The following is an 8966-nucleotide window of genomic DNA, read 5'->3' on the forward strand; positions in this document are numbered from 1 at the left end:
CACACTGCCCAAAGGCTTATGGCCTCAGTTTCCCTTTCTGCCCTTACTCATATCCCTCCCACAGTTCCTCTTTGACCTCTTTTCTATTCTTTCCCAATCCATCTTTCTTCCTTTCATGTCTTGACTTTCTCTTTTCTTCCTTTTTCCTTCAGCCAGCAAAGAATGACAAGTAGGAATATACAGTGACATGTAGCAGTTAAGTGCACAAGGGCCTGAGTTCAACTCCTGCTCCCCTGTTCTTCAGTTTCTTCAGCTGTGGAACTTTGATCAAGGTAATTAATCATACTCAGTCCCCTCCATCCCCTGCATCTATAAACTAAAACAATAGGACAGAACTCATGAAGTTAGCCTAAAGATTAAAAGGCACAACCCCTGTAAATAGCCTTTTAAGGTGTCTGGCTCATAGCAAGAATGTCATAGCTAATATCTCCTCCTCCTCCCCCATTTCTGCCCCCTCCTTCTTGTCCTCACTACCATCATCATCATCATCAAATGATATTCTTTTAAAAATCTTTTTGAATCTAAATGTTGAAATGCCTTTTCCATTTAAATTTCCCTTCTTCCTTTTAGATGGCAAACTGCTCAGGGAGGCGACCTCTCTTTTTGAACAGCAGAGAATAGCAAAAATTTAATAGTTGTTATTATAACCCAATCTCTGGTCTCCAGTGTAAAGTTGGTGAAGTCTAAATTTAGAAGAAATTGTTCCATTAAAGGTTAATTCCTCAGTAAGGACAAGGAATACATTGCTTTTTGCTGTAAAGTGGGGCATGAACTAAAGAGGGATGGATTGAAGAGGCATCCTGCAGCCACACTTCTTGGTGCCTATAAATGACACCGAGGCAGCAGGACACGGGGAGTTTGGACCTGTAAGAAATATCCTTACTGCTGACTGTCCATTAACCACTGCCTTTCACTCAGTCAACTGCTGCTTTCCCTAAAACAGTCTACCCCTTGGACCTCTCCAAAAGGAACAGGGAAAAACTGAGGGCCGCATGAATTCACCTTTCAAAAGAAAGGCTTCTACTCAGCCAAGGTTAAAGAGAATAACTGCTCAGAATGACTCCCTCAATTGTAAAGATAATTCTCATTGTTTTTTAAAAAATAAAAACATTATGTTCTCGACTTAACTGAAAAAAAATATGAGCATGAGTTTATTAAGTTCTGCTTCTATCTATGTCAACGGACTTAAAGCAAACTCTGATTTATAATTTCCCAGCCACGCTATGCTTGTGGTTTCTAAATCTCCTATCCTAAGCGTACTTGAATTTGCCCAGGTGTTAGGGCACCTTCTCAATTTTTCTGCTCATGTTCCTAGCACATCCCTCTTAGAGATATTTTTACACTGTCCCACTCCCCAAATCTCCTTCTTTCCATTTAATGACTGAAAAATAGAATAAGTAGATTTTCAGAGTTAGTCCAAGGCTTGGAACATAGTTGGTACACCAAAATATTTAATGAATGCTGCATCCTCCTGTAGAGGATATTTCACCTCAGGAACTGCACAAATGACATGCATGTGTGTCTGCACCCGTCTTTAAAATCCGCAAAGGAGAGAGTCATTCTGATAAAATTTCCAAACTGCCTGTAAAAACTTCTCAGACTTTCTGTGTAGATAGATCTCTAATGGCAAGGACAGAAGGTGACCTGAGATTTTATTGCTGCTGTTGTTTAAATCACACTGCTGCTATTCCCTTGACATATCTGTTAGATGGTACTTTATGAACTCAAAATTTATGTTTCTCGTGACTTTTGCACTTCTAAATTTGATTGACCAAATAATTTTGGAGGTTTGCTAAAACTTGGCTTCAAAATATGAAAATATGAATCATTCACATGTCTTAGGCATACTTATGCTTTTAGTATTTTCCATTAAAAGCTAGCCCATGTTGCCTTTAGCAAAACGGTATGATATCAAAAGTTCTTTTGATCAGAAAACTGATTTGCATGGGGTGAGAACATCCTGGTCAATTCAGATGCACAATTGTTAGATTAGTCAAATCTGTGTTAGGTTAACAATTAACTTGTCTAATCTGAAAATCAATCACATTTCCCTGAGCAACCTCCACTGTTTAGAATAAATATATCAAAAAAATCTGGAAATATTGGTTTCAAGACAAAACACCAAGATTGCACCTTGTTCTCAATAAAGAAATTTTCTGAGCTCATGAAAGACAGGGTCTTCTAATCAGCATTCCCTCTTCTTTTTGCCAGGCTTATATCATGTCTTGATATAATGGAAAGGAGGAAGGGTTGGGGAATAGAACAATGTGAAAATAATTCTAGGAGGGCATTTTTTGGCAAAATCGTTCAGTATATAGACACAGGAGCCTCTCTGGGGTATGGGACGAATATAGGGTTGGCAGACAAGGAGTTCCTATGTCTAATCTGCAGCTGCTACTGCTGGAGAGTTGAACTGAGGAAGGGAATCCTGAGTAGGGATGGAAATGCTGATTCCTACCCACCAGGTACACAACTTGTGAATGCATTCCACAGCACACCAGCTGCATTTCTTGGCTCCCTAATTTGTGAGAATTGAATGATTTTAGCTCACACATACTGCCCCGAGTCCTCTGGCTGACTCCTACACTCTCCTGAGTCCTGCTCCTCTGGAAACCCCAGCTTCAACACTGCACCATCCAGGTTTGCTGTAAACTTCCTCCTATATTTGACCCTGCTAATGTAGAATTTCCATCTGTCAGAAAGCAGTTTCAGGGCTGACTCATAAGTACATTGGGTAGTAGTTAAAGGTGATGCCTGACTTGGAGATAAGTCTCTTGGTGTCTTTGCAAAACAGAAGAATGTAGCAGAATGTCAAAATGTAGCTTGTGCTCAAGAAATACATATTAAATGCACCCTTATCACCACCACAATAATAATAATAATGATGATGATGATGATGATGATGATGATGATGATGATGATGATGATGATAATGATAATTTAAAATTCCCAAGAGAATGAGAAGGTGCCTTTTAACGTTAACATGAAAAATGTCTTTTCAAGCAACAAAAGAGCCTGAGCACGGACCACAGACAACTCAATTATGTTTACCTTGGGGGACGGAAACTCTCTTAGGCCCCTAAATCTTTGTCATAACATATGTATGTTAATGGGGAGAAGCAAGAAGATACAATTTGCTAGAGTGTGTTCTTCTCCCTAAATAGATGAGAAAATAGCTCAGGAGAAAAACCTGAGCTACTTAGAACTAATCCAATGATATTTACTCCGGTTTCTTGAAGTCTGTATAATTTGTGATCCCAGCACAACAGAAGATGGAAATCTCAGTGTCATCGCAGTTTCAGTTGGCTAGGAAAGAGGCCTGGGGAGCCAGAGGAACAACACTCTGAACAGCTGGATGGAGGTTTGAGGCTGTTTTGAGGTTTTTGAGTGGGCTTCACAGAATTTTGTTAAATCTAAGCCATGACCTTGGTATTAAACAACCAATACATAACAGTGCCTCCCTCTTCTATCTTTCCATATTGCCAAGTCTCTGCCTCCTTCTGGCCCTGTCTTTGTTCTTGTTGACCTAAATGAGGAACTGAGGCCAAGTATATAGAGTTTATTTGGGAATAGAACATTGCAATGGGAATAGAACATTGCATGCCATAGAAAACTATGTGCATATTCAGGGAAAGACAAAGGTTTTAAAGGAAAAGTTATGGAGGATTACATAATTGTTTTGGTATAATTATCCTTGGCTATGAGAATCAATAACAAGAGTGATGCCAGTCCAAGGTTGGACAGACAGTTGCTGGGCAGATGTTCTCACAGAAGTATGTTTTATTAAAGTTGCAATGGTCTCTGTGCAAGGTTGTGATTTTGCTGACCACTTGGTGGTAGTTTCTGTTATCAGGGATTCGTGCATGAGAACCCTCCCTTCATGGCCTTCCCAGCTCTATTTGTCAGGTTTTTCTTTTTTTTTTTTTTTTAACACAAATGATGACATTTTGATCCTGACAGCTTTCGCACCCTCATCAAGGCCTGCACTTCCTCCATTGCCTCCAGGCTTAGAAACGATGAGAGCCTTTCCAGCCACACGCAGTCCTGCTGCTGATGTTCAGCTGTGTGACTTCGGCAGATTCTTCACCAGTCAGAGGTTCAGGTTCCAAATCTCGAAAATCGAACGCCTAAGTCAGAGGGATTGTGAGAATCACTCTATCCCGTGGAGTAAAGGGCCACTCGTAGTGCCTTGTGCAAGCCCCTGAGAACCCTTCACCTCCTCGGTCTATGCAGCTGCTGACCCCAGGGAGAAATACACTCTCTGTTTTCTCTTCTCCTGCTCACACTGTCTACACTGTAGTGTAGATCAGCACCCCAGCTCCTCACACCTGTCCACAGGCATCCCTCAAATGGCAGAAGAGATGAGAGAGATATGCATAGCAGGTTAGGGAGAGCTGGGGGTTGTAATCAAGAGCAGCTTATCACAGTATTTTATTTATTTGAAGTATCCCTTTTACCTTAAAATTTTTTTCCTGGTTTTCATTCTATCGTTCTATATTAAAATAATTTTTAAAACATTAAGTTGAGCAATGGAAATTTCACTGCAAGTGTTTCAAGTAAACCAGATGCTGGAGGAAGATGTGCCGCGTTCCCATGGCTTACGTACCCCCGGCACAAGGCCCAGAGACCCAGGGTGCGCATCCCTGCATTTGGCCTAGCTGGCTGTTCTATTACAGATTTGTGATATTCAGTCTCACCCTGGCCCTTCTTCTGCTCAACAATCTTTTCATTCATCTTACATTGTCTTTCTATCACATTATTATTCCCAAATATTATAATGCACATTTTCCCTCGCACTTATATTTTCCTCACTGAAACAATAGATGCCACCTGATGTCCCTCAATGTCCATCTCAGCATTTAGCAAATCAACACTTATTCCCCCCTCTCCCTTTTCTCTTCTAATTCCGTGAATGTACCCTCCTCCATTACAAATTTATGTCCCTTGAGCCCTATTGCCTCTTCTGAACTTGTGCCTTTTACTATCCCCCTCCTATTTTTGTGTGTTTTCTGTTACTTCCCTGAATTAAACACTTCTTCTAGCCCACGCCTCCTATACCCTCACTGGGCTTGCCTAAATATTCTGCTCTCTAGCCGAGCCGCTTGTCTTCTGCTTACTCTTTAGTACTTCTAGATTCCACTGAGACTTGGAACACGCACACAATAAATTCTGAAAAGAGAATTCTGAAATTCTCTTCACCCACCCAAACAGCATGCAACTTCAGCTCTAACACCATAAGCCACTTTTCAATTCACACAATGAAAACAGCACCCAAGTGTGTAAGGACTATAAAACTTTAACTGAGAGCAGGTTCAAATATGGTCAAAAATTCCATTTGACTCAAATGTTCCTATTAGGAAATTTGAGATCACAGCCAATCTTCACATAACTGTTATTGAGGAAAAAGCCTTAAAAGATTTTCAATCATTAATTTTTAAACTACAGTAATAATAATAAATAACTCCTCTGTGTTTTTAAACTAGGATCACTTGCCACAAAGAACAAAGTGGTCATTTTTGCACTAAGTCATTTTAAACAAGGCTAGAAAGCATGTTTGTGTTTCTTGTTTCAGAGTGTACTCATCAGCAAAGTACTAGCCCTTGAGAGATGAACCAGCACCACAGGAAGGTGGCTTTGAGGTGATTTTGGCCAAGCTCCAAGTAGGATTGAGAAATCTGAGCAGCAGCAGAACTGGGTCATGAGCCTAAGAATCTCTCTGAAATACCCACCTTACTGATCTGCTGTCATTAGCTCTGCTCTCTTGAGAGTGAAATTTGAAAAGTAGCTGAATTCAAAGGTCTTTCGTGAAGTCTAATTGGAACAGAGATTTTGAATATAAATTCCTAAAAGCCCGCAGGGAGGTGCAGGGGAAGAGTAGTAATATTCTAACTGGTTCTTGTGGTAAACACAGAAAGGACAGTAATTAGGATGCACATTTATTTGACATGCTTTGCTAACCTTTCATCTGCTTTGCCTTTGTACGGGGCTATTTGGCATTTTTCCAGACCTACAATTTGACCCAGATATTAGAAATAAGCAGTTAATATGGAACTGGTATACAGAAGAAAATAATGTGAAATCTAGACAAATGAATAAATTTGCTCTGCAGCCTGACCTTCAGCACTGAAGGGTCAGTGGAAGTATAACATTCAAAGTCACCCATGAACTATTCCTGCCATGTATTGCAAGCACAGGACACCCAGCTATGTTATGCCAACTGAGGACAGAATTGTAAAAGGCAAAGTTTGTGACCCACATTAACTCACATATTTTCTGGAGAGGGGGTTGCATATTTTTTTAAGGTCTATTAGTGGGCTTTCAGTGATAAGCATTCAGCCCCTTATTTGTAAAACTGAGTGGAATGTCCTGAAGGAGTTATTTTCTGAAATGCTCTTGATCAAAAAGATGGCAACATTTCAGATGTTTTGGGTCCATTTTATTTAACGTTCAAAATATACATTGGTTCCCTGTGGCTGCTCTAGGAAATTAACACAATCTTGGTGCTTCAAAAAACACACATTTATTCTCTTATAATTCCGGATGTCAGAAGTAGGAGATTAGTTTCACTGGGCTAAAGTCAAGGTGTTGACAGGGCTGCCATCCCTCTGGAAGCTCTGAGGGAAAATTCCTTTCTTTGCTTTTCCAGTTTCCAGAGCTGCATTCTTTATATTCCTTGGCTCCTAGCCCCTTCCATCATTGTCAAAGCCAGTAGCACAGCCTTTCAAATCTCTCTCCACCTCCTTCATGTGGCCTTCTCCTCTGCAGTCAAAGCATCCTCTGCCTTCTCTTATAAGGACTCTTGTAATTACATTTAGGGCTCACCCAGATAATCCAGGGTAATCTCTACCATCCCCAAATCCTTAATCACATTTGCAAAGTCCCTTTTGTCATTTAAGGTAATATTCACAGGTTCCTGGGATCAGGACATGGATAAATTGACCATTATTCAGCCTACCACAGTGAGTGTCAGTATAACTGTTTGACTTAAATACTGTAATGTAAGCCAAGAGAAAGAAAGAACAGTGTGGTGGCTAGATACATATGCCGCATTGATAAGACCCATCTTGTCATTGTGGGCCTAGAGCTATCAAAGTTCCTGTGTAAACATAGTTCAGACCTAAATAGCTGTGATTCCAGACCCTCAACTGTGAAAAGGCAGAAGCCAACTGGGTCACACTGGAGACAAAACTAATCAACCCGAGGTGCTGAATAGAAATCAGGAGGCATCAATTACCTGCCTTCTTCTAAAAGCCCTTGAACCCAGAGCTAAGCTGCAGTCAATGTGCGCTATGAAGAGAAAGAATAATGTTAATGAAATGACAAGGATATCTGGAAAGTGGGGAAGGACATTATGCAGAAAGCTGTAAATACTCTCCTAAGAGAGAAAAATATGTTAGAGGATATTGAATATGGAGATTTCTAAACTGGGCAGTGACAATGATTGAATTAGCATTACGAATGGCAATGAATATTTTCTTAAAAGGCTGAGTAGAAACACTTTAAATTCTAACAGACCTAAGCTGGAATGCCAGCAATGCCACTCACCAGCTGGGTTACCTTGGACAAGTTACTTAATTTTTTGAGCCTCAGTGTCCTTACTTTAAAGCAAGGTTAAATAAAATCTATCTGGAGTAGGGCAGTGGTAGCTGAGGGAGAGGAGTACGACATAGAGCTAATGACACAGCTTATGGACTTTCAGCTACAAGCAGTGATTATAAATCTCCACCTCCACCTTGTGTCCTGGTTCCCTGCTGTGCATGGTACAATGGTCACCTGCAGAATTCCTAAGGTTCCAGTGAATTCTTGAATCCCATGCTGTCTTCCCTGCACACATGTGTCTGTGACATCACTGCCTATGCTCCATATTTCTGGACTTCTGTGTCTCTGGCTTTACAGGCTTTGGTGCAGGGGTGCAAACAGCAGTTTGTTTCACCAGACGGTAGACATCATGATCCTCAATATTGATTCATTGGTTCACTTCCTATTGACATCAAGACGCTTGTGTATTTGCAGCCCTGCTGCCACAGTCATTACTGAGCCTCGTTGCTGAGGCTTGGCCACCATTAGCTCCCCTCCTCTGCCTACTTGTTTCTTGTTCTTCCCAGAGACCTTGATTGTGCACCATCTCTACTCATTTCAATGTTTACACAAAAAAGTGGGCCTTTTATAGACAGCATGAACAAATCATGATAAACAGATATAACAATATTGGTGAAATGACCAAACACCGTATGATGAAAATCTGTAAGGCTTTGCTGCTTTTTATTCTTAGTTGCACAAGTTTTCCTGGACCCAAAAGGCAGGATTCCCTCCCCCTCTCTTTTTTCCAAATTAGTAGATGTTCAGTGTTCAAGACTATCCAAATGCTGTTCTTCAGTTAATGATTCTAATTTGTCTGGGAATATCACAGATTATGACTAATTTTTAGGGAACATGTATTATCATTTATTTGTGGAAAAATTGAAAGTGCTCTTTCTTTCATTTCTGAAAAAATGAAAAACTGTTAAGAATGAACTCAAGATGGGCAAGTAAAGATACAAGAGAGAACATCTAAAGGAAGCCAACAGTAGATGTTTTCAGGCACGCAAGTTCACTGGGTTGCAGCTTTGGGCAATACTCTTTAGTCCTAAGGTTTCTGGATGCTAGAGTAAAAAGGAGAGCACATTAGGATACATTTTTGAAAAGCATCTAGATTAGCATATAAAACTTTTCTTGCAACAAAACTCAAGTAGGAATTTATTATAATGGTCTTATTATAGCATGTTGGTATATTAACAATAGGTTTACGAATTTTGGGGGGTTGTTCTTTTGGCAGCTGGCTGGTACAGGGATTGAACCCTGGACCTTGGTGTTATCACCATGCTCTAATCAAGCTAACCAGCCAGCCCCAGCTTTACAAAATATAATGGCTTATTTAAACAGAACATTTTCATAAAAATACTCTGAAGACATAGAGAAATATATTT

Source organism: Cynocephalus volans, chromosome 15 (assembly GCF_027409185.1).
Source record: "Cynocephalus volans isolate mCynVol1 chromosome 15, mCynVol1.pri, whole genome shotgun sequence".
In the NCBI taxonomy this organism is placed as follows: domain Eukaryota; kingdom Metazoa; phylum Chordata; class Mammalia; order Dermoptera; family Cynocephalidae; genus Cynocephalus; species Cynocephalus volans.